Here is a 26,369-nt window from a genome sequence, read left to right on the forward strand (position 1 = left end):
GATCCCTTCCCTCAGATAATCGTATCACGCAAACCTTGGGAGGGACCGGAGGAGGGCCGCGGGCAGTGGGACCGAGATCAGGAAGGGACCTCGGACCCTTGGCCCCATCCAGCCTGTTCATTTTGCAGATGAAGAAACCGAGGCTCAGAGGGGTGCAGTGACTGGCCCAGGGTCACAGGTCTGGAAACCCGAACTCCTCACCTGCAAGTCAGTGCTGCTAGGAGCTCCTGCCACGTTGGCCAGGACTGCGACAGGGCTGTGGCCTGTGCAGAAACAAAGAACTGGGAGAGACATGGTCAGAAAGACCGAAAGAGACACCAGAAGAACCTCCCAGAACAGAGGAAGAAGGTCAGGAAATGGGCTGCTACTGGGGCTGTACTTCCTCCTGGGCCCCATCTTTGCTTGTGGTCTGGCGTGTCACTCGCCGGCTTGCTGACTCTGCCCAGGTGTGTGTGCGTGTGTGCACACGTGTGTGTGTGCACACATGTGTATGTGTGTGCACGCCTGTGTATGTGCGTGTGTGTGCATGGGGATGTGGTGAATTTCCCCAAGCATGTGGGAAAGCCCTCTGAATTCCTATATCTGTCCACTCACACACAGTCAACTTGGACAAGGGAAAAGGTAATAGCAGTGGTGATGTGGTGAGGAATGCTGCTTGGGATCAGATGGCTGGAATTCTTGGAATTGTGGTGAGGAATGGTGGAAGGCCTGGAGTGGTGGGCTAGGGAACTTGAGCTTCATTATTAGGCCCAGGGGCATTTTGATGGTTTATGAGAAGGGCATTGTTGTTACTGGGGCTGGGTCCAGAAGAACTTGGGGTTTGGCAGCAATACTTGGGATGTGCCAACAGTGAAGGAGGCTGTGGGAAGAGAACCTGGGAAGGACAAGACTGCAGTGACTATGTGGGGCTGAGTAGGGCTGTTGGGAATGGAGAGGAAGGGGCACAACCAGAGACATTGCTGAAAGGGGTGTTTGTGTGTCGGGGAGAAACAGTCTGTTATAGGCCAGGGCCTGTGGCAAGGCATTTTCTCACATGATCTCATTTAATCCTCCCAACAACCTTACGAGGCGATTACGTATTACCTCTACCCATTTTGTTGAGGAGGAGACTGAGAATCAGACAGGTTAAACAACTTGTCCAAGGTCACACAGCAAATAAGTGGTGGGACATGGATTTGAACCCAGAGACAGATGGAATAGTCCAATCTGGTAGCTGAATAAATGTCAGAGGCCAGAGCAAAGGAGGAGACTACCACGATGGAGATTTGAGTTCCTGTGCTAGGCAGGGAATCCTAGGAACAGTGTCAGGTTTGGTGGGTGATGGAAGACATGGAAGCCTGTGATGGACCACACACGGGGACAGGCCTGCAGTGGCCATTGGTTCTGTGTCCCCTGCCTTGAGGCTCCTTGTTGGAGTTTGCTGAGAGTGCTTTGGGGAAGTAGGGTCAAGCCTGTAGGCTGCTGGGATCCTGAAAGGCAGCTGAGAGAAGTTGTGCTGAGGGGGAGCTGCTGGGGGATCCCCTGGGATTTGGTAAGTCAGTCACTGAATTCACATCGCTCCCTTGCTTTTCTTCCACACAGAACAACTGTGTGTTCTGCCTCAGTGCACAGGGGCCTCAGGCTTCGCCATGACTCCTTGGGCGAGAATTAGCTCAGGTTACCCTACTGCCCCAGGCCTTGGTTCCCTCGTATGTTTGCCCTGTAAAAAGGGCTAGACAGACCCTAAAGACGTGATTGCGACTGTTGTGGAATTCCCCACGTGCTGTTTCTGGAACCTAAGAACAGGCCCAGGACCTCCTACAATGCACAGTATCTGGTGATCTAGGGAAAAGTGAGCCCTGTTTTACAAGTAGAGAAACGGGCTTCAGAAAATCATGGTCATTGCCAGTGGTTAGTGAGTGGCAGAGAGCAGTCCAGACCCATGAGCTCCCGACTCTCAGGTTTTGCTCTCACCATGTGGGGAGGCAGCTGTTTGGGGAGCAGCCTCCAGCCTCCCCCATAACATAGCCCTTGGGGGTGGTGTTTATAGACAGCTTCCGGTATTGAATGGACTATTTCACGTTGTTATTCTCTTTTTCCCTGTAAACAACACAAACTCACACACATACACAAACTGCCACATTATTTCCACTCATCCGTCTAGTGGTCACATCATTTCTTTGACATCTCAATTGTTTACTTTTCTCTAAGAGAAATTTGGCTAAGGCGTAGTTCAGTTAGAAAGCCAGAAAGTGTCCCATCCAAGTGTGCAGGGTCTGTGGGCGCCCCCGGGTGCACTGCTGGCGCCCTCAGGTACTGAGGGGGAAGGTGCAGAAAGGAGAGGCTGGCTGTGGGAGAAGAGGAAGGAGAGGGAGTGACAAAGGAAAGAGAGAAAGGAAGAAAAGAACAACAGTTTATGGAGCAGATACCTCAGTGACATGGGCAAAGCTATTGTGGGGACAAACACGTTGGGAACCTAGCTCCCAGTACTCAGAGAGGCAGCACGAAGCAGGGAGATAACCAGGTGGGCAGAAGAAAGGCAACAGGCAGTCAGCTTTAGAATTTATCGTGCAACCCGTTCACTTTTGAGAGCAAAAGAGAGAGTGTTAGTAATGGTGCTGGGATGACAGGCATAAGCCAGGATGTCCTGGGCACAGTGGGGGCCCTTGGGACAGCTGGTGTACATTAAGTGTCAGACATGTGTTTGCTCGCTTATGTCTCACTACAACCCAGTCAAGTAGGTACTGCTGTCATTCCCATTGTAGAGAGAAGTTAACAGAGCACAGAGAGGCCAATATCATGCTCACAGTCACACAGCTAGCAATTGGGACAGTCAGGATTTGGACACAGGCAGTTTGGCTAAGCCAGTGCCCATGCCTTCAACATCACACTACGCTGACCCGTCTCTCACCAACAGTATCAAGACTGAGAAGACTCCTCTGCCAGCTTCCGGGACTCAGCAGTGACCTTCTGGGTCTTGGTTTCCCCCTGGAAGCTGCTCTCATTGGCCAACGTAGCATGACGCCAGCTGCATGAAATGAGTTTGTGGTTCACGCTGAGGTGCAGGGGTGGGGGTGTAGCACACTGTAGGCTTTGTCTTCTACAGAATGCACCTTGTTCAAACCAGCCTTGGCCACAGGTCTTGAAGTTCTGACTCACTCTAGCCTCGTGCCCGCTCTGCCCTTTCAGACTAAGTCCTGAGGACGAATGGACTGTTGGACAGAAGCCCTTCTTGAAGTCCACTGTTGGGAATGGGATTCTGAATGCCCTCACCTGCCTGAAATGCCTCAAGGGATCACCGTCTGATGGACAAGTTTACAGGCGGGGTCTCTCCTAGCTTAGAAATAGGGGATTTTCTTTCGATGACAGATTCTTTTGGAGACAGTGCATTCCCTTGGTCAGTTTGTTTTGGCTCCCAGTCCTGGCTTTCTCTGAATGTCAGCAGGGCTCTTTCTTCTCTGGTCTGCTTGTTGACACAGTTTGGATGGGCTGGCGGAAGAGGCCTTTACAGGGGCAGAGTCTGACACTGGCTGACCCAGGCGATACAGGGAGGTGGGAGCAGACAGGCTTCCCACGCGGTGCAGAGTCCAAGGGCCCCTGTCCCTACTGAACCTGTGCCGAAGTCTCCTTATTCACTGAATAGAGGTGCCCTGCCTGGGCTGGGAAAAATGTGTGGCTGGGCCCTAGAACGTGGGGGAGCTGTGCCTTATGCAAGAGGGCTCTGGAGTGTGGTTAGATTGGCTCCATACCCAGCCCTCTGGGCTTAGCTCCCCTGCCTCTGCGCACTTCTGTGCCCTGCTGGACTTAGGGGAAAGGTGAAAAGGGCGAGACTTAGCACACCTGCTGTGCATGTGCTAAGACCTGATGGGACCAGCTCTGGGACCTCCCGAGCCTGTATTTGCATTTCTGGCCAGGTGGCTTCCTTAACTTTCTTTTCAACTCACAGTAGCACTGGGGAAGTAGGAGGCTGGCTACAACGGCTCAATTATCAGTGCAGACAAGAGGAAAATCTCCTAGTATTACCTGGGTAATTGGTTTATTTTCACTTTATTTACTTTAGCGATTGCTCAGTGTTGAACCCCAGGATTTGCAGCTGGCCTGAGTTCTGGTAAATGTATGCAGCTTTGCCACATTGAATCCACATAAGCACACACCCTCACAGCTGGTATGGAAGGTGGGATTGGTGCTGAGGTGGGGAGGGAGACCGACTTCCTGCAGCCCCCCATCCTCCCCACTCACACACAGAACTTCAGGGACCCTCTTCCCACTGCCCCTTGAGGCTGGATACACAGAAATGGACAAGGCATGGCTGAGAGTTTGGTACAAACAAAGGAACTCAATCCTTATTACAGCCTTGTGACATAGGTATTATTATTATCATTCTCCCATTTTACAGCTGAGGAAGCAAGGCTCCTAGAGGTAGAGTAACTTGCTGAAGTCATACAGCTAGTAAGAGGCTGAGCTGCGATGTGAACTCAGGCAGCCTGGCCCCAGGGCCATGTCGCCAACCGTGCCTGTCTGCCGCCCTGAATGCTGAGGTTGGCGCCCACTTCTGAGCCTAACAGGTCATGTGTCCTTAGGATTCACCCTCCAAATCTGAGTTTCTACCCCCTCAGGGAAATGGGAATAGTTACCTGCCAGTTCACTTCAGTGAGCTCATGGGTGTGAAGAGGCAGCTCCCCGAAGGCTGACGGCCCCGGCAGCCCTGAGGCTTTGTCGGGAGTTTGCTGTTGTCGGGGTCCTCCTTCCCCTTGTCCTTGTCATCATGCCAGTCTTGGACTGAAATTCCCCAGAGGGCAGGGACAGAATCTCTCACCTAATTAGCATGTATGCTGACTGTGCCAGCTCAGGTCCCAGGGGACCTGGTTTAAGAAGAGGGACAGACCAGCACTCACAGTCCCCTTGGAGGGATGATCTGAGAAGATAACTAGTGCTGTTAGAGGGATCTGTGTCACCCGCTCACTCTGGCCAGCTTCTGGCGGAAGTCCCCACCAGGGAGCTGCCCCTGGGGCTTCCAATGACCGCGAGATGGGGAAGGATCAGCTGAGAAATGCTGTTGGGCCCAGGGCGGTCATGCCCAGCCGCAGGCATTTGCAGCGGCAGTTCCCTCAGGCTCAGGGACAGCTCGTAACCCTCTCAGCATGGCAGAGAGGTTGCCATGCCCTTCTGTGGACATGAATGAGGTCAGAGAGTTCATGGCAAAGGGGGTGAGAGACCCTGGCCAGAGAGAGTACACCTGTCTTCAGCCAGCGTTCTTTTCCTGTGGGAAAGAAGATGGTTTGTCAAAGCTGCTCTTTCTATAGCTTGAGCAAGTGTGAAAGTCAGAGGCTTTCTTCCCAAAGGCAAGTGCTTTCTGAACAAGCAGCAGCACCACTGTTCCGAGGGGCGGAGGTCCTCAGAAGTTGCTTTATGTTTCATCTGGATTATGGTCAGAAATTACTATTGGGAGATACCATCAGGAAAGACGAATTGTTCTGCACAAGAATCCTAGATCTTTCTCTGGTGCTGTGGTCCGCACATGGCTTCTACTTTCAGGTCTTCCAGGAGTTGGTATGGAATGGACATCCTGGATGAGGGTCAGCTCCTTGCGCTGGAGGCCTAGACTCATGGGGCTTTTGAGGTGTCTGGTGCGCGGACCCTGTCCCCCTACAGAATCCCACGGAGAGAAGGCGACCCCAGCTCTCCTTTACACTACTTTTGTTTTGCTGTCTAAGGTGGCTGAGAGTTGGGCTTTAGGGTATTGTTTTGTTTTTGAAGTTTTTGGTACCTTGGGTTCTTTTTAATGGGAGTAAAATATACATAACGTGAAATTTATAATTTTAGCTATTTTGAAGTAGCATTAAGAACATTCCTGGTGTTGTGCAGCCACCCCCACCATCTCCAGAACCTTTTCACCTCCCCATCTGCTAGGGGTCGGTATTAACCCTGGCTCCAGAGAGAGCCACAGCCTTGCTCTGTCTCCGTCAGACAGTGTCAGGCCTGGCACACAGGCCTGGCCATCAGAGACCCTTGCCACTTGGGCAATCTTTCTGCTTCTATTTCTTCTTATTTTCTGTTTTTTTTAATTCTCTGCTTCAGCCAGAGGAGCTTCTGTGAGGCTGCCCTCCTTTGGGCTGGGCTCTGTGCTAAGCATGTTATACATTTCTCCCAATGGTCCTATAGGTCTTTATTATCATCCACCCTTTGCTGATGAGAAATGTCACATACCCAAGGCCGTAGTAATTTCAGAGCTCATATTCGATTCTGGCCTTTCTGACCCTTCCTCCTTCATCTAGATGGGAATGCCATTGCATAGAATCAAGCACAGCCATCTCTGCCTGACTTTGGTGTCTGGTCTAGAAGGTTCCTAGAATCTGCATGGATTTGGGTATATATTATATGAACCCTCTTTCATTAGGCTTCTTAACTGGAGCCTTTAGCTAAAAAGGATTTGCTTGAAAATAGCTTAATTACATACCATAGATAAACTGCTAATGGAATTTATCAAACTGCTCAATTAAGCTTTTCAACTAATTACACACGCACTATAAAAGTGATGTTTAGCTTTGACCTTGGGTTGCTCCCCGGGCAGAGATGGTAAGTCTTCCCTGGCCAGCAGGGGCTTGGTCACCGTGTCAGTTCTTGTTCTTGATGGTGATCAGTAGTGCTTTTCTGTCCCTCTTGGTGTCTTGCCATAGCTTGACTGCATTCATTTAGGCAAGGTGGCGTGTTCCTAGGGCGTGACCGTCCTGGCTGTAAATGTGGTGGGTGTGTTTCTCATTTCTCCAGCAGGCATTCTGCCTAGCATTTTTATCTTCTGCAGTGTGTCCCTCTGGCACACTTCTTATTGCTTGTCATTACCCTCTCTATGGACTGTACTAGTCCCTGTTGTGTAGCCCTGTACTCAGATTTTTGGGGTTTGTCTTTGTTTAGGTCTTGGGATTCTGGCTTCAGGAAATGTGGCTTAACTCTGGGAATGAAGTCAGCTGGAGAAGCAGCCAGGCGCCCAACAGCTTTAACGTGGGCTCCATGCATAATTTATTGAGTAACAGCATGTGCCAGCCACTGTTTCTAATCTGGAACATAGCATCCCCATTTTACAGACAAGGAAACTGAGGCTCAGAGAGGTTCAGTAAATTGTCTGAGTTCACACCAGTTCTGGGTTTAAACCAGTTCTGGTATAGACACCTATGTCACCGATACCTCACCCATGCTGTTGGCCACTGTGCACCAGACTGGCTCCCTACAAAGCGCTGACCCCTGGGTTGTGGGGTCTGCTTGGTAACAGAGCTCTGTCAACACACGTGTGAAATGAGAGCACAATCCCTGACTCCAAATTAGACGAGCCACCTCAAGCACAGGCCAGTCAGAAACCATAGGGGTGGGGCCCACTCTACTTTAATTGAGAAAAACAAGTCTGCTATAGAACTTCTTTTTAAGGAATGCAATTTTAATGCATCAAACCACAGCTTGAATTAGAAACAAAGACACAAAAAGGAACTAAGTGAAATGAATGTTAATGAAAAAAAATTATTAATAGTAGGTCTCCATTATGTAACCAGACAGAGCAAATAAAAAATTCTTTTAAACTCACAAGTGCCATTTACTGGAATTAGAAATAGAATAAGCAGCTCTAAGTTGTACTGAATAGCAATCACATTATACCACATCCCACATTTGAATTTGCTGATACTTCAGGGGTAAATCAATGTGGTTTTATTTAATGTTAATGCCAAAAAACAAAAAGCATCGACAGATACTATTGAGCACCTACTGTGTGCAGTGCATTGTTCTGGGAAGAAGAACAAAGGCTATAATACTTCCTTCGACACTTGCTATTGCCTGGGGAGCCGGACCGTAGGTTTGTGCTCTAGAAGGAAACGAGCTTTGGGGAAGCGTGAGCTGGGCAGGTGAGAACTGAGCTAGGCCTTCAAGGATGGCAGAATTCAGCAGGTAGGTGGTGGCAGGCGGTCCTGGGAGGAATGTTCCTCGACAGTCCTTAAGTCCACTTTAACAGTGTCTGAGGACCCGTGTGCATGGAAATTAAACCCATGAAGTTCTATCCAGGCCGTAAGACATGCCTCAGCCCTACCAATGCTTCTAAGGCTTACCTCCCCAGTGTTCGCTTGCACCGACTCAGTTTACCATCTAAAAGATGTGAGGAGCCAGGATGAGATTCGGGACTCTCTGACCCTCCTCTTCCGAGCAAACAGGGATGTCCTATAGAACCAGGCATAGCCGGCCCTGCCAGGGCACAAATGTCTACTCTGGCAGGTTTCTAGAATTTGCATGGACGTGTGCTGTATGGACTGTGCTCCATTAGGATGGAGATGGTGTTTAGAGCCTTGTGGAAGGTGCTGTGGGGCTGTGGAGTGGAAGCGGGCAGGGCCACCCTCAGAGTCTCACCCTCTTGTACAAAGTGATCCACCAGGAAAGCCAACCAAAACAGACCGAGAGGAGAAGCCTAGGGGATAACTCTTTCACAATAGGCTCACTATTGAATTCTTTCATGTCTGCCGCCTGATGACTTTTCAGCAGCTTTTCACAGTTTACTATGTCCGAGGCCTGGTAACTTGGTAACCATGGTTAGTCCCATCCTCTGGGCCCCCGCCTGCCTGGGTTCCTGATGTATCCACTCGCCGTGCAGCCATGCCGTGCTGTCTGCAGCCTGCAGTCTCCTGGGTTGGGCTGGCCCAGAGGCACTTTAGAAAGAGATGTTAATAGCACCGTGACAGTCCTGGCTGACTTTCTCGCCCTCACCCAGAGAACACAGGGGTCCAGTCCACTGCTGGTGGCAGTCAGCCTACGAAGTCCAGGCTGACTGGGTCTAATTAGTGCTCCTGAGTGCATGTTTTCCTGTTCTGGGCTAAGACGCAAGCTGAGGGACTAAGCCCGGCTTCATGTCCTCCTGCCCTGGCCCGTCTGAATTCGAATGCAGAACTGATGGAAGGCGTGCTGCGGGCCTCTTAGGATGCGGTTCTCCCAGGACCGGGCCCAGGAGCTGCAGCTGGACCGGCAGGCCCACAGCTTGGGTGGAGCTCTTGTGCCCAGCAGCAGACTCTGGCAGGGAGAGCTCCTCACTGGCTCACCGTGGCCTCAGTTGCCTCATCGATAAAATAGCTGCCATTCATCTCTCTGAGGCATGTCATAATGGTGGCATGAAAGTGACTAAGTGAAAGTACTTTACAACGATCAAGCCTTTTAAATGGGGGCGGCTTGTATTTTTTCGCAGCCAGGTAGTTTCCATGCGTTCATTGGGTCGAGCTTCATTAACCATTTGCTTCGTTGGTCATTGTAAGCGGTCCGTGGTGTGTTGGCTCAGACCTTACTGCCTTTTAGGGTGAGCTGTACCGTCCAGTTAGGGGCTTGAGGCTCTGCCAGCATCCTAGTCCAGAGCTCTCCAACCTGCTGAAAGCAAGACTCTCAAGCAGAAGTGGGGAGGGTCTGGGCTGCCTGGGGCCCCGGGGAGCCTGGGCTCTGCTTCCATCCAAAACAGCATAGAGATGCCTGCAAATCTAAGTCTGAGTGGGAATCTCAGACTTTGTTGTCTTTAAGAAACAATGCAGTGTGTCTTGCTATGCAGAGCTTCTGCCTGCCCTTTGCAAATATTTGAGAAAGGCAGAAAGACCAGACGCTGATGGCTGTCAAACAGTGCGGACGTGAGTGGCCAGACACCTGTCAGCTTGACTCCGTGTAGATTCAAGGCAACTCTCTTTCACTGAGTACCTTCCAGAGCTACGAGATGGGACTATTATCATTCTTAATTTAATGTGGAGGTGAGGCCCTTGCTCAAGGACGCTAAGCCAGTAAGTGTAGAATCCGAATTCCAATGCAAGCACTTGGACTGCAGGGGGCGCACCCAACAGGGGTTTGAGCGGTGCTGGTGCAGGTAGACACCGTTTTTCCAGCTGACCCGCGCACGTCAGACGGAGCTGTTCAGGGTTCAGCTCCTAATCTGCACACCTGTGGGTCTTCAGCTGTGTGGGAGGTGGGCTCCCCTAAACACCGGGATGTTTAATGGTCAACTGCAGTACCCGGTGACGAACCTTCATATTGCGGAAGCTCTTTGCAGTTTACACAGCAGTCCCAGAGTCTGCTTGTAAATCTTTACAGCAACACAGGGAAGTATTATGCTCGGTATTGTATGCCCAACTATGCATATTAAATGAAATTACAACTGACAACTTAGTAAATTGTAAAATGCTCTATAAATATGATATAATTATTGCCTCCAATTTACAGGTGAGGAAAACACAGATAAGAAATGTCAGAGTAAGGAAGCCAGCCCAGGTCTTAGAACTTCAGGACTAGTGCTTTTTGTTTCCTTGACATCAAGGAGAGTTTGGGTCTGGGCTTATGTGGCCTCCTGCCACCTGACCCAGCAAGTTGTTGCCGAATGAAGATGAGGTAGAGAACTTACAAGAGACTAAGCTAACTTTTCTTAGCAGCCTTATATTGCTTTGGCTTCTTTGTCCTTAATGAAACGGAGGGTGAGGTGAAGGGTGGAGCTGGGGAGGGTGTCTCAGCACTGGGATTGGGGTGCACAAGCTACAGCAAAGGGATCTTCTGTCTGTTGCTATCTCCTAGAGGGCGGGAGAGGCCTGGGGAGGGGGTTGGGCAGGATAGGCCAGTTTGCCTTGCTGATGGGCCAACATGTATTTTATAACCTCATAAAACTGTGAACACAAATTACTTTAAAATTGTGAGTTAAACTGGAATCCAGGGTATAGCCCTGAGGCTAGTGTGGACACAGGCAGTGTATTTTTAAATAAAGGAATCATAAATATTTTGTTTGGAAGATCTTAGAATCGATACTGAAAAGAAGACAAGAAAACAACGGCTAAAGTTCGGCTCTGTCCTGCAGATTCACACAAAATGAAAAAGTGCCAGAATTTTATCTTACACCTGAAGTAGAAGGGGTGATCCTTTGTTGCTAACAATATCTTATTTACCTGGTTATTCATTAATTTTTGAAGAGATAAGAAATTGACATTTATTTTCCACCTTCTGGATGCAGAAGCAATGTTGAGAGCATTTATATGTGTTTGCTCATGTATTCCTCACAAAATCCTTGCATTAATGGCACTATTATATGCATTTTTAAAATGAAGATATCAAGATTCTGAGAGAGTAAGTAGCATGATTCAAGTACCCCAGATACTAAGAAACTGCAGCAAGATATGAATATAAGTAGGTCTGCCTCCAAACCTGTGTTATTTCCTCAAAAACAGACTGAGAACATCCATTCTCATTTCCTTTGTTCTTCATTCCTTCTTTTAATCTCAGATCTTCCATCTAGAAGCTCTTTCCTCCTATCTGAAATACATCTTTTTAAAATGTCCTTGATGAGGGCCTACATGTGGAAAACTCTTGTCAGTTTTGTTCATTGGATAATGTCTTCATTTCCCTTATTTCTTTAAGTGTAGAATTCTCAGAAAACAGTTACTTTGTAGCACGTTGAAGATACTCTGCCACTGTCTTCTGTTTTGTAATCACTGAAAAGTAACTTGCCTTTTCTCCCTATCTGCTTTTAAGCTGCTCTCTTTGTCTTCGGTGTTCTGTAGTCTCACTGACGAGGAACTGCCGGTGGATTTCTTTCTATCTAGTCTTCTTGGAACTCACGGGCATTCTTGAATGTGTATGTTGGCTTCTTTCCCCACTTTTGGAAAATTTTTAGCCACTATACGTTTAAATGTTCTTTCTCTCTCTTTTCTCTTTTTTAGGACTCTAAATAGACATGTTAGCCACTATTTTTCATGTCTCATAAATTTCATATTTTTCTGAGTCTTTGTCTTTCTGTGCTGCATTTTGGTTAATTTATTTTGACCTAGCTTCCAGTTCACTACTTCTTTCTCAGACTGTATCTAATGTGCTATTACGTGTAAGTCTGTCCACTGTTTGTAGTTCCAGTTATTTAATTTTTATTTCTAAAAATTCTCTTTGGTCCATTTTTTTCAAATCTTCTTGGTTATTCTTCATGATCGTTTTGTTTCCTGCACATATTTGCAAGCTTGTCTTTAACAGCATTAATTACATTATAGTCATTATTATATGAACAAAACTGACTATTATTATAGTCAGAACTTGGATATTCTGTTATCTGACAAAATCCCTGGCCAGAGAATTCCTTCCTTTCTTGTCTTCTCATCAATGCTTTTAGAATATATAATTCTTTTAATTCAAGATTTTCAGTGGGAGGGTCATTCTAAGTACTTAGCCTACCATACTGCTGGAAATAAAAGTCTAGCATATTTACTCGTATTTAAAATTGACAAAATGGTGAGAAGGAAAAGTAATCAAATGGAGGTTGCCTTTGGGACTTTGAATTGCCCGTCTGTACTGAAGGCATTTTATGAATGCCCTGAACAGTACCTGGGGTGACTTCACGAGCAGCCACTCACAGTGTGGTTTGCCCAGCCAGATTGGAAGGGCCATGGGGACTTAGTCTACTCAGCACCCCACTCCCAGAGGATGTGACAGCAGAAGGAGCATGACAAAACAAGAGATTTTCAGGAGATTTACTGCTAAAAGGAATCATTTTATCTGTAAGAGATTAGAGGCCCCTTAGGAGAGGAAGGCTTGGTGAGACTTGTTCCTCAGTTGCTGATGTGAGCTCTTCCAAAGCCACTGAGGTTTGGCTTTATCTCGGCCTGGAATTCAGGGGTACATGTTCTTCCCCCCCAGTAGTCGTCTTGGAGTATTCAGAATAGATGTAGAGGGAACACAGAGTCCAAGCTGGCCTCAACCTCTCCTTTTCCCCGTCCAATGCCTCCGTCCTCTTATTCCCACCTTCTAAATAGCTCTAGAGTCTGTTCGCCCATACCTACTCATCTGCCATCACCCTACCCCAGGGCACCACCATCTCTTGCCTCGACTGTAATAATTTCCTAACAGCTCTCAATGTATCCACTTCCTATCTCACCCCTCCCCTCCTAAGTTCATTCCCCACAATCAGCCAAACTTATCTTTTAAAAAATGCAAATTGGATCACATCTCTCCCAAACTCTTAGGTTTTACTTCAGTGATTTCCTGTGACAGTTTGGATTAAGTCCCAGATCCCTCAGCTGGGCCACAAAGCCCTGTTTTCTTAACCTTACCTCCGGTCACTCCTTTCCATGTTAAAACCATTCTAGCCTCTTGCCTTCCTTTCCTTTCCTGAACACAAGGAAGCTCTGTCTCCCCAAGGCTGTTTGTACCTGCCGTTCCGTTTCCTTTTCTCACTTCTAATCAGCTTGTGGGACCAAACTGAAGTGTACTTTCCTTTCCTCATCTTCTGTCTATGTCAGTCTTGTTCTGTTTTCCTATCACAAGCAATCTATATGTCTTCATGTTTTTATCAGAGCACTTACCTCAGTTGTGATCCCATACGAGTTCAGACAATTAAGTTTGTGAACTCCTCCTAGAAAAAGTGCTACATACCTCATTGCTGAATGTCACCATGGTCACCTTCGAAGTATTCCCCTTGGGAAGCTATGCACTGATGCCAGTGCCTAGTCCACCCTTCAAAGCAAGTTTGGAACTTTTTCTGGAATGGCCATCAGAGCTGTCATCGTATTACCCTTGATGTCCTGAATGTCATCAAAATGTCTTTCTTTTAATATTTCCTTTATCTTCGGGTAAAGAAAGAAGTCATTGGGGTCTAGGTCAGGTGAGTAGGGAGGGTGTTCCAATACAGTTATGTGTTTACTGGCTAAAAACTCCCCACAGACAGTGCCCTGTGAGCTGGTGCATTGTTGTGATGCAAGAGCCATGCATTGTTCGTGAAAAGTTCAGGTCGTCTAACTTTTTCACACAGCCTGTTCAGCACTTCCAAATAGTAAACTTGGTTAACTGTTTGTCCAGTTGGTACAAATTCATAAGGAATGATATCAAAAAAGGTTAGTGACATCCTTGCAATAAGTTTGTGAGCTTAATTGTGACACTTCGTAATATTTTGGTACTTTCTGTTCGTTGCCTGTTTTCTCCACGACCTGATGAGAGCTGGTTCATGTACGTCCTGCTTGTCATTATATCCCTGACACAAAGCACAAAGCCTGGTAAATGTTTCTCACCTAGAGAGCAAATCTGTAAATGAATCCGGCTTCTGCCCCCATCCTTTCACTGGAGCTGTTCTTGATGAGTTCGCCTGTGACCTCTTCATTGCTAAATCCAGTGTTTCTTCTCAATCTTCATACTTGCCACCTCTACGTTTGAAACCACTGTCAACCCTGTGTTTCTTTAAACATTCTCCAACTTTCCTCAACCTTTGATTTTTGAGATGTCATTCTTTCCTTTGTTTTCTCTCTAAGCTCTGTTTCTGAACCCCCTTTGCTGTCTTGCCCTGGCTGTCCCTTAAATGTTAGTTAGCATCCGGCATGATTCCAGCCTTCACTCGTTTCCTCCGACACAGTCTGTGAGCAGCCTTGACTCAGTCTATGGCTTCAGCCCTCACATCGATGCTGGTGAACCCCAAACCTATATGTCCAGCCCTGACCCCAAGCCCTGAGCATCAGCTCCCTCTTTCTCCTGACATTCTGGAATATTTTCACACCGTTGTCCCACAGACACCTCCATCTTCACATTTCCCAAATGGAGCCAGTCTTGTCAACCTTGTTCCTCCTCCAGCATTGTCGATCTGGCTAAATAGTTTCACCACCGACCTAAGCTGTGAAACGAGGGGGTCATCCTGGATCCCTCCACCAGCCCTTTATCCCACGTCCGACTACCGTCACACTCTGTCCTTGAATCTGTCCCCATTCCTTTTCTCTCTGCGTGTCCACCACCTCACTGTAGCCCCTGCTGTTGCGTGTCTGAACCATGCCTCACTTCTTACCTGGGCCCCCTCCTTCTGGCCTCTTTCCCCCTCTGGCCCATTTCTAGCATCAATGCAGGAGACCTCGTCCAAAGAACGACGCTTAGTCATGCCACGTCTGGCTTCACCTCCACCTTTCTCACGCCTGTTCACCGAAGCCCACTCTCCTTGGATGAGGCTCTTCGCAATCTCTCCCCTCTTTCTCACTGACGTTTTGGCCACCCTTCATATTCCTCTGAATATGCCACCCCTTCTCATTAGATGTTAATAGTGCTGAGCAGGGGTTCTTGAATGTAGGCGGGCATGAGAATGATGTGGAACACTTGTGAGAACAGAAAATGCTGGACCTTAGCCCTAGAGGTTCTGGTTTAGTAAGTCAGACATGAGGCCCAGGATCTGAATTTGTAGCAGGTTCCCAGGGGCAGCTGGTTCTGGCGACTACTGTGAGAACCACCGATGCAGACGGGTAAAGAAAGTGAGCCCAGAAGCACTGCTGGCTGGACTCAATTCCTGCCTCTGCCACTCATTTCCTGTATCACTTAACCTGTCCATGCCTCAGTTTACTTTTCCATAAAACAGGCTAATAATATGAGATTCCTCATAGGTTTCGGGGAGGATTAAATGAGTTGATACTCAGAAAGCACTAAAAGCTGCCTGACTCACTGTGGGTGCTCCAGAAACATTAGCTGCCAGCAGTGTTTCTTTTTATTTATATCATTATTCACATCCATGGTGGTGAATGGCTACCTCCCTCACTCTTTGCTGCTCACGATCTTCTACTTTTCTTACAAGAATCAGTTTCTTTTCTGAGGTGCTCTTGCACCCCCACCCCTACCCCAGGTCTTCCTTGCCCCTTCTCTGGCTCACACACACCAGTGTGCAAATCCTGGCATAGAATTTGCCACATGGCACTTACCTCCTTCCCAGGAGCACCCACTGTGAGCACTTCCGAGACTCATTTCTTGAGGCTGTGTCTGGTACATCAGAGGGACTCACAAGTGTTTCTTCATTCAGTAACTGAACTGACATATATTGTAGAATAGATTAGTGTACGGAAAATATGGTAAAATGTGCCCAGTCTGGGGAAGGCACTGAATGCTAAGAAAAGGTGGAGAGAAAGAGCGATGTGGCAGTTTGGGCATGTTGTAGGCAGGATAGTGGGATTATGCGTCAGGAATATGGTCCCCTCGTCTCGGGAACACGAGTGCACGTCACTGAGGATGACCTTAGCTACAGGTAGCAAAACCCAGCTCAATGGGCAGAAGCAACAAGGACATTTATTACTTGTATATGAGGAAGTGTGGGGGAAGCGTGACGCCAGGGTTGTTTAATCCAGTGGTTCAGCGATGTCCTCGAGGACCCGGGTTCTTTCCTCTTTCTCTGCTCTTCCCTCGCGCTTCCACTCATGGTCACAATGGGATCGCAGAAAAGGCACACCCAGCACAGGAGCGGTTCCTGCACCCCACTTTTTAAGAGCCAGAAACGCTTTCCCAGGAATAGCCCCAGGAGGCCCCGCATCATGCTGTGGTGACCAGAGGTGGGTCAGGAGCCCATCCTCACCTGTCCGCTGGTCGCTCTGACTGGAGGAGGCCCTGAGCTGGGCGTACAGTGGCTTACCCTGGCTGTGGACACAACTGGAGCTCTGTTAGAGAGGAGGAAGGGAGAGACAGATGTTGCTGAGGCAAGCAACAGTGTTGGCTGCAAAGCCTGACCTAGGCCCAGCTGGGAGTGTGTTTGAGAAGTCCTAGTAGGAAAATGAGGGGACTATAAGGGTCTTTTCTACCTGAGAATCTATAATGAGTTGCTTGAAGTCAAAGTGAGAAGACCTTTCTTCTGTCTGTCCCCTCTGCCGTCTGGCCCTGCCCTTCAGGGACTGGCCTGGAGCCACAATTAAGTCATTAAACTGCTTGTCAAGGGTGGGGCAGCAGTGACTTGTACTGTTCCTCAGGGGCCCAGCCTGGGGCTCCACCTGGCACTCTGCATGGCCACGTCTCTTCCTAAGGTGAGAGCTGCAGAGGAGCCCGGGGGCAGCCAGACCCCAGAGACCTGGGATTCAGGTGGCGCTCCAGGAAAGTTCAGGCAAGGTGTGCCGCCTCCCCCACCCCCAGGGGTGTAACTGGACACGAGATTTGCTTATGGTAAGAACCGGAGGATCCTAGAGGCAGGTGGAGTGAGAGCCACCACCTGCGTGGAGGCTGAGCCAAATGAGCAAATGTTGTGAATGACGAAACAGAAAGCAGTATCTCTGTAGGGGTCTCTGATTTTCTGTAGCCCTTTGAAAACCTGTTAGTCACCTTACCAAAGTGGACTGCCAAGCCACATGGGTCTTGTGTTTTCTGCATGTCAGATTCATGGAGAGCTATAAAATAGGCTTGCCCGTCCCTCCAGGGTCGGACTCTCTGAGCAGAAAAAGAAAGCGGGTAAGAAACTGATGAGAGAACCTTTGAGCAAGCGTGGCAGGTAATGATCGTGGATGGCAGTGGGCATCCTCAGTGGGTAAGAAGCTTGGGTTCCATGCCAGGAGCAGTGCTGCTCCTCCTAGAAACTGTCTGCTAGCCCGGCATTCTAAAGTTTGCCCAGTTCTTGCAGACACACATATCAGGAGCAGCTAAAAAGAAATGTAGCAGAAGGTTGAGTCTGGGCCAGCACGGTGGGGTTTAGTTACGAGTGGGTTCTGTGGCATCTGCTGGCTGTGGGGGTGGGCGTGGGGTGGGGAGGTAACATTATTTGGTCATTATCACATGTGTTGTTCTATTTTATGGGTCTGTCTTAAATCTTTGATCTGACTGTCAACTCCTTGAGGGCAATAAAATAATGTTTTATTTTTCGTATATTCTTCACAAGGTCAGTACTCAGTAATGTACTGGTGGATTTTTTGCTGTATACCTGTGTAATAAAACTTGACCAGTCAAGGGCCTAGAAGTTTCCTCCATTTGGGTGGAGTTGTCATCAGTATCTCTTGAGGACCTACTGAGACGGGAACAGCGTCAGATACCTTTGTCACTTGAGTTGGACGGATTGTATTCGTTTCTGAGGGCTGCCACAACAAAGTACTACAAACAGGGTGACTTACAGTTCTGGAGGCTGGAAGTCTAAAGTCAAGGTGTTGGCAGGCCCTTGCTCCCCTCTTAACCTGTAGGTGGAATTCTTCCCTGTCTCTGCCTAACAGCTGGTGGTTCGTTGGCACTCTTCCTTGTTTCTTGGCTTACAGCCACATGAATCAACCTCTGCCTTCATTGTGACATGTCTTATAAGAGCACCAGTCATATTGAAGTAGGGACCCATCCTACTCCAGTATGACCTCATCTTAACTAATGACATCTGAAATGGCCCTATATCTAAGTAAGGTCACCTTCTGAGGTACAAGAGTGTTAGGACTTGGACATACATCTGTGTTTGGAGGCCACAATTCAACCCAGAGCAGCAATGAGCTCACTCCCAGGACACACAAAGGGCTCGGGGAGGACATTACCAGTGTCCCTCGGCATTGGCTGGGACGGGCAGGGAGGAGTCAGCAGGCGCATGTGTCCTCTGTTCTCTGGGGACGTTTGCTTGAGCTGGGACTCAGCTGGACACACCAGGATGCTGTGCTCCAGTGGAGAAACCCCACATTCCTATCGCTCCCCCTTTTGATAGGACAAGGCAGGGAGAGGCTTCACAGCTGGGAACAAACAGACCATTCGGGTTCCAGGCAGCCTTACCTTTGGAGCAAAGTGGGGGAGCCCCACCTCGTCCTGTGAGAAGTTGCGTTCCTTCTCCCTGGTTAAGGAGGAGCTGGCAGATCCAATCAACTCATTGATTCAATTGATTCAGAGAGAGTTCTAGATGCGAGATAGTGAACAACCTGCTTGTCTCCAAACCTAGTGCAACGTAAACTTCATGCTGCCAACTTTCTGCGTCCCCGCTTTAGGACCCCTCAGTGCAAAGCTTGTAAACCAGAGGCCATTTGTAGCCGGTAGATGCGTTTTGGTTACAGCGGCCGTTGTTCAAAATGTTTTTGTGTTATTTTTTGAATAAGTGCTTATTCACATAGTTCAAAAATCAAATCATTATAGAAAGATATCTGGTAAAATCTTATCCTGGCCTCCATCTGCCTGTCCTGCCCCCTCCTCAGTCAACACTTTTATTACTTTCTTATACATGCTTCTAGAGTTTCTTACTGCAAATACAAGTCAGTACAAATATACATTTTGCCGCCATCTCTTTCTTTCTCACATAATTAGAGTATACAATACACACTTTTTTCTACCTTGCTTTTTTCACTTATCTTGGCAATCTTTCCGTATCAGTATGTTGAGTTTTCTCACTCCTGGTTTGTTTGTTTGTTTGTTTGTTTTGTTTTGTTTTTAAACAGGGGCATGTACTCCGCTGTATGGACGCACCAGAATTTATTTAACCAATCAGCCCCTTGCTGATGGACACAGGTTGTTTTCAGTCATTTCATGTTTATTACAAGTTATGCTGCAGTGACTAAAACTGCCATTTTGTACTATATCTGAACATGTATAACATTTAAAAATTATGAAATCTCTTTAAATTATCAAAAGGACCGGAAACACTGGGTTCCAATAACTGTAAGGTGATAGCTGGTTGGATTGAGGGTCCCTGCAATTAGGACCAGCCTGCTCCCATTTGACGTTCTCCCCACCTCCTCTCCCTGCGTCTGTTCCGTGAAGGCTGAGTGTTTCCTGCCGTTGAGCATGATGCTCGTGCTATTTTTCTTACAGTAGATTCAGAAGGTAGGGGACTCACTCTTGTGCTTGTGTTCTTTCAAGTAGAAAATGAAAGCCAAGAAGACTGTCTTTTTTCAAGAGGAAAAGGAGAAGACAGATTTATTTGTGGATGTGATGCTGCTTTATTTGCGTGTGATGAGTTGGCTCATCTGCGTTCCTTGTCTGGGTGGTTGAGTGTGCAGCCCTGACTTGTTCCGTCCATGCCTTTCTCTCATCTCAGAGAAGGGAAAGAACTCTGCTTGCTGGTTGCATTAGGACTGCCTGGGGAGTTGCTTGGAGACCAGCAATAACAATGAACAAGACAGTCTAATTCCATTACATGTATTATCTCACCAGAACCCATGAGGACGTAATATTCCGATTTCCATTTTATAGACAAGGAAACAGTAACAGAGTGAAGTCACTTGACCAAGATTCATAACTTAGACATAGCAGAACTAGAATCTGAAATCAAGAACTTTTGGATCTAGAACCTGACGTTTTAGTCAATTATTTTATGCTGTCTCCAAAGTCTTTTTTAAAAAAGGGTATGACTTACAGTTATACTTCTCACCTCTTCAGTGTATGCTCAGTGGTGGCATGGCGATGACGGTCATGACAAAGGGAAGAGAACATCTCTGAAAAGGGTGAGAGGTGACATGCTTCAGAGAAGGCCTGTAATGAGACTGCATTTTTCTTCTCCTAACAAAAGTGATGGCTCATCCTTTATGGTCTGTCACATTGTATAGAGTGGAATTGGCTCCATTGGCCCCTTTGTTCTTTCAGTGTCCCAGCATTGAGGGAGCAATTCTGAGAGCATGGCACTGTGACAGGTGGGGGAAATAAGATGAATGGGTCACACTTTGGTTCTCGGAGCCTAGTTAGGACATGTCACCGGAAAGCTGCGGTGCCACCTGGTGAATGTGGCATTGGAGTGATATGGATGTGTCAGGCTGGGTCCTAAATGTGAGAAAACAAAACAAATTCACTGTGGGGTAACAAGGTGGGTGGTTTCCAGTTGTCTTGGGTCTTCATCATTGCCTGACAAAGGAAGGAAGTGAGGACAGGAAGTAGAGGCTGTGAGCTGAGGTGTTGAGCCATTTCTCTGCCCACAGCCCAGGGTGAAGTTGACAACGGCTGCAGCTCGGGAGGCTGTGGGCTCTTTGGAAATGGGCTCAGTTGGAGTTGAAAGGCGGGCTGAAGGAAACCTCCTTTCCCCAGCTCAGCTTTTCTCATTCCTGGTCATTGGTTTATCGGCTGAGCTGGGCTGCCTCCCCTTGGGGCACTTACCCTGGGAGTTAGTTAGCCTTTTGCTAGAGGGCAAACTCCTGTTCTCCAGCGAAGGACTACTAAACCTGGCCAGCTAAGGTGGGAGAGTATGTGGGGTGGGGGGCACAGTTAACATATTCGACCTTTGAAATCACACCTCAGCAGAAGGCTCTGCAGGCCTGGGCTTCTTGTCACAGGGAAGCTCCTTATTGTTGCCTTTTATCTTCCTTCTTCCCCAGGTTTGCACGCACAGCATCTGTCATCTCTGTGTTGTCTTAGAACAACTGGTGGGAGGGGGGTTGCTTTTTATTCTTTCTCTGAGTATGACACTAACCACAGCAGCCTACAGGCAGACGGAGTGGGGAGGGAGCCAGTTGCTTTTTATTCAAATACTGTGGTCTTTGGTGTAGCTGATGCTAGCGGTGAAATTGTACAAAACAAAGGTGTTGAAACTCGGTCCAAGTGACTGTTGGGGATCTGTTGCTTGTGCATCTGTGGATGAGTAATGGAAACTCGATTTTCTCTGGTTAAAAAAGATTTCAGAGTCCTGATGGAAGAGACAACAGGCACTTCCAGGGCCACAGCCACGTGTGCTTCTGTGTGCTGGCAGCCATGTGGACGCACAAGAGAGGTACCCCTTTCTCTTCCTGTCCTCAGGGAACTTAGTGACAAGAAGAGGAGCAAAGTGTACAGGTGGCCTACCCTCTTGGGCCTGTTTCCTCATTCAAGAAATGAATGAGTTTGGATTTCATCAGTATTGCTAATGGGCTCAGCACTGCCCCTGGAGGGGTGCTTCTCAAGTGTTTTGTAGGCATAGGAATCGCCTGGGGGTCTTGCGAAAATGCATTTTCCGGTTCAGGAGGTCTATCCAAGGCTACGATTCCTCATCTCTAACAGACTCCCAGGCACTGCTGGTGGTGCAAGAACCACAGTGCTATGGGTGCTGAGGCCCTAGGGGGCATTTTGGAAATCTGTGGGATGGCTTTGAGTTGCCACGACTACCGGCTAGGTGTGCTAGTCATGAATCCATGTGCGAATCAACCCCGTCAGTGAAGAATTGTCACACACACCCCTAAATTCAACTCACCCTACATATAAATCGGTCATTTCTTCTTACACAGTAATACTGAAGAGTTTTCAAAGAAGTTGTGCGAAAATAATCCCCTGTAATCTAGGAAACCATTGTTTTGGTAAGAGAAGCCTAAATGGAATAAAGATAACGTCTTGAAATGGTTGGATAATCTCCCCAGTCTATGCATTCTGCCTTGATTAGAGCAAACCCGCGCTTCACAGAAAATGGTGCCAGTGCAACATGCAGTTACTGCACAAGCAGGGAAGTCACTTGCAGATTTGCAACAGGAGATTTGAGACTTTGTCTAACAGACATAGACATAGGACAACATATTATTAAATTAGCAGAAGCACATGAAATGCCACCATCTCAATGGACTTCTTTATAGAAACCGTTTTTGAAGTAGTTTATATTCTAATCTATCTAATACAAAATAATGGGTGCCAAAATAATGTATACACATTTTAAGAAAGGGAAAAAACTGTATTAAAATTGTAATGCTCAATATATACTGAAAAAAAAAGATGAATACAAGTCACGTTTGACTTCTGCAATTACAAGAGGTGCTCAAAGTGGTTACCATCAGTGTCCAGACACTTCTGATTACGGTGAACTACTGCTTGAGCAACACTGACCAAAGTGCCCACTTGTATCGCTGCACATGCCGTTTCAATTTCTTCACATAGTACCATGCGTCTCAAACTTACCATGAATGTGCGCAATTGTTAGGCGTGTTGGAGGTTCTGTTGCAAACTCACGCCTCCATTGTCATACTTCCACGATGTTCTCGAATTTCAAATGCCACTTCAAAATGGTCTTGCGCTCCTCAAACGACAGCTGTGCTTCCGCCATTTTCTTTGACTGTCTTGCCTGTGGCATGGTGACGCCAGCATTCATTTGATTAGCGCCATCTTTTGAGCGAAAATCGTACTACACATCGCTGCTGTAATTCAATTCAACTTCGAAAAGTACTACAAAGATAACATCTCTTAAAATGTGTGTACATTTGTTTGGTGCCCCCGGTATATTTATATTTGTAGTACAATGATAAGAACCTCTTGCAAAAAATAGATATTACAGTTATTTACTTTGGGGTTGCCTTTGTTTTTCTCCTACTCTGATATTCTCCTTTGTGATCTACCAAGCAACTTTTCGCATTCCATCCTTTTTTCCCGTTGCCTAAACAAAAAGGATATAGTTTCCTTTTTTAAAGCTCTTTTAATACCAACGACTGAATGTGTGCCTCAACTCTGTGGGTAGGATTTCCAGATTGGAGACATATTTTCCATGATACCCTGTCACTGCCCTGTCCCATGTCTTAACATAATAAATTATTATGACACTGTGCTTATATATAAGGCTTAGCTCATACAGAAGAATAATATACTTCCTTTTGTTCTCTGCTGCCACATTTGCAATTTGATTTCAGCATGTTATCTCACTTTGGTAAGGCTCTTACCTTCTTCCTGTTATCAGATATAGACAGGAAAGTGGGTTTGTTATTTCTCATCCTAACATTTTTATCCTGTTGTCCTTTGCTCTTTTATTTTCTTGTACTCCTTCTAAGGAGTATTAAATCTAATCTTATCCATTATAAGTAGGTGTAAGCATTGACTACTTTATTATGCATTCCAGTGCAATCATGCGTGAGCACTTACATATTTGAAATACTTATTATTTTATTATAAATTGCATTCCTTTTTTCTCATTTATATATTAAATTATGCATATTGGGCTGACTAACTTATCTAGTAGTTTCATTTCAGGTGGTAAGGAGAACGTTTCCAAATATTTGTTATTAAAATGGTGCATTGATTGAAGAGGTGGAGCACCACTGGATGAAGTGACCTCTCTGACATTCTTTGTACAATCTTTGAAAAACAGTAGAGGACAGTGTGATTTATGACCAACTTGAAAATAATCCTAGAGGATAAAGGAATCAGTGAAAGTTGGTATCACCTGTAATGTCTGCTTGGATGAGATACTATGAGTCCTCAAGGCTTAAAATAGTGGGTCTGCCCAGGTTGTACTTTAGAAATGGAAATTTAAACACACACACACACACACACACACACACACACACACTCACCTCGCACCTTGACCCTACCCAGAATCATGTAAAACTGAATCTCTGGAATGAGGTCCAGGCATCTGGAATCAAAACATCTCCCCAGGTGATTCCGATGCTCTGTGAGCTTGAGAATCGCTGCCGGTAGTGAGGCGAATGGGAAAAGGAGAGGTTCCATCCTAACTGCCAGGACCTGTGAATGTGACCCTATCAGGAAAAGAGTCTTTGCAGATGTAATTCAGTTACAGATCCCCAAGTGAGAGCGTCCTGAATAATCTAAGCGGGTCCTAAATTCAATAAGTGTCCTTTTAAGAGGCACACAGAGGAGAGACACAGAGAAAGAAGTCTGTGAGAACAGCGGCAGAGACTGGCGTTATGGAGCCACAAGCCAAGGTCTGGACGTACTGGCAGCCAGAAGTAAGGAATAACTTGTCTCCTTGAGCCTTTGGAGGGAGCACAGCCCCGTGGACACCCTGGTTTAGGACTTCTGGCATTGAGAATTGTGAAATAATACATTTCTAATATTCTAAGACACCTAGTTTTTTTTTTTTCTTTCTGTTTAATTTGTTTGTTTATTTTATTCTTTAGATTCCACTTATTTTTTTTATTATTATTGGGGAAGGGGAACAGGACTTTATTGGGGAACAGTGTGTACTTCCAGGACTTTTTTCCAAGTCAAGTTGTTGTCCTTTCAATCTTAGTTGTGGAGGGTGCCATTCAGCTTCAAGTTGTTGTCCTTTGAGTCTTAGTTGTGGGGGGGCACAGCTCAGCTCCAGGTCCAGTTGCCGTTGCTAGTTGCAGGGGGCACAGCCCACTACTAAGACACCTAGTTTTTGATAATTTGTTACAGCAGCCCTAGGAAACTAATACACTACCTAAAGGGTAGATAAGATTTGGTGAGATCAGAGGACTATAGGAGATTTTCACTCATTTTCAGGTAGCAAAGTGAGCGAACGCAAAAAAACCATGGCTGGAGGAAGAATGGGACTTGGAATAACTAGAAGAGCTTTCTAGAGGAGTCGGAGTAGTTCTGTAGAGCCCACCAGAGAAGCCCTCATGTGGATCAGTCCTTTTCATAGGAAAGGCGCCTTCCATTCTGTCTCGTCATGTTCCAGGGAATAACATTTACTGCACCTCCATAGACAACAAAAGGCCCAAGAAGCCCAGAAAGAGAGTTTGTACCTCATTCCACACGCATGGGAGTCGCTGAACGGGGCTGAGGGGGAGTGGCATGGTGAGGTTTTAGGGAGGCCTGCTGCCTGGCCTGTGTCGAACGCTTGGCATGTGGTCGCTGAATCCTTTCTGCTCTCCACCTGTCCCTAACACCCGCGGTCCCGTGTTACAGTGGTGGCTTCATGAGTGTAAGCAGCGCCATTTGTTTCCCAGCCCTGGAAGTCCACGTGAAAGTGCTGACGTGGTTGGGTGAATCTGCCCGTCGGTCCCTTCTGCAGATCTCTAAAAGAAGTCACGTCACTGCCAATGAAGTCCAGAGGGACCATCATGGCCCAGTGCAGTGGGATGTGAGCAGCCAGCCTAGGAGCATGCACAGTGCCAACTGGTCTTCCTTAAAAGCAGCCGGTTACCTCGTGGAGGCATCTCTCGGGCACTGCATGATGAAACACGGGTCCATGCCCTACTTTCTGCAAACTTAAGCAAGGGAACCTTTCACAAACAATGCCCATGAAATCAGAGTCCTCCCTGACATTTCCCGCTGGTGCAGCAGGAGCTGAGCAGAACAGGAACCCACTACTCACGTTACAGGCATTGTTGAACAGCGAACCCAGAAAGGACCAGTGGTATGGGAGCAGAGAGGTCGCCCTGAGTGTGAGTGCCGGAAGGGTGGAGAAGCAATCAGTACTGCCTGGCAAGAACCATCTGGGGACTGCAGTACACTGAGCTGCGGGTGCATGTGGGGTCCAGATTGGGTGCAGAGAGAAGAGGAAACAGAGTCCCAAGCCATGGTTATGCTTAGTCTTCAACTGTCCGCAGGATTGGGGATTTAACATTACCCATCATCCCAGAAATGAACAAAGGGCATAGGAACTCCTTCATTTCATTTTCTGGGAATGAATGTCTTTAATAGAAGGAGGTCACTTCCTTCCAGGGACACCACCCTGTTAGGTCAACGGCTACTGTTGTAATGTTGAAACTGCAGAATTCTGGGCACAGGTCAGAATGGAGGCCTCATGGAGTAATTTTGGGATCCCCTGGATAGGACGCCCTGGTGGTGGTCATTCTGGGCATCCTCCTGCCTCCAGGAGCCAGCACCCATCTCTGCCCGTTATGGATTTTGATGGAGAAGCATCTACAAGTGAGATGTGGGGCCAACGCTAGGGAGCAGGATGGAGGACCACTGCTGGTGTGACGTCTACGGGGCACTTAGCTGCCCCCTCCGGAGGTGTCAGTCTCACTGTGACCCTCAGGCAGAGGACCAGTGAACACGTTTCCAATCGAGCAGTAGAGTATTCTGCATGTAAACACAGTTTCAAACCTCCGCTC

General features: G+C 47.3%; 1 protein-coding gene across 3 annotated transcripts in view; it reads left to right on the plus strand.

Annotated features, from left to right (window-relative positions):
* The first annotated feature begins 211 nt into the window (after positions 1-211).
* The window catches only part of CRACR2A (calcium release activated channel regulator 2A), a 133,082-nt gene continuing 106,924 nt past the window's right edge, over positions 212-26,369 (plus strand). For 2 of the 3 annotated variants that reach the window (XR_012493823.2, XM_019756945.3), the window contains exon 1: positions 212-348. The gene's annotated coding sequence lies outside the window, so the exon portion shown is untranslated. Of the gene's footprint in view, positions 447-26,369 lie in introns of all 3 variants that reach the window. The other variant, XM_019756948.3, reaches the window with a different exon arrangement.

The sequence above is a fragment of the Rhinolophus sinicus genome, chromosome 1 (genome assembly GCF_057876585.1).
Source record: "Rhinolophus sinicus isolate RSI-liver-muscle chromosome 1, RSI-T2T, whole genome shotgun sequence".
Classification (NCBI taxonomy): domain Eukaryota; kingdom Metazoa; phylum Chordata; class Mammalia; order Chiroptera; family Rhinolophidae; genus Rhinolophus; species Rhinolophus sinicus.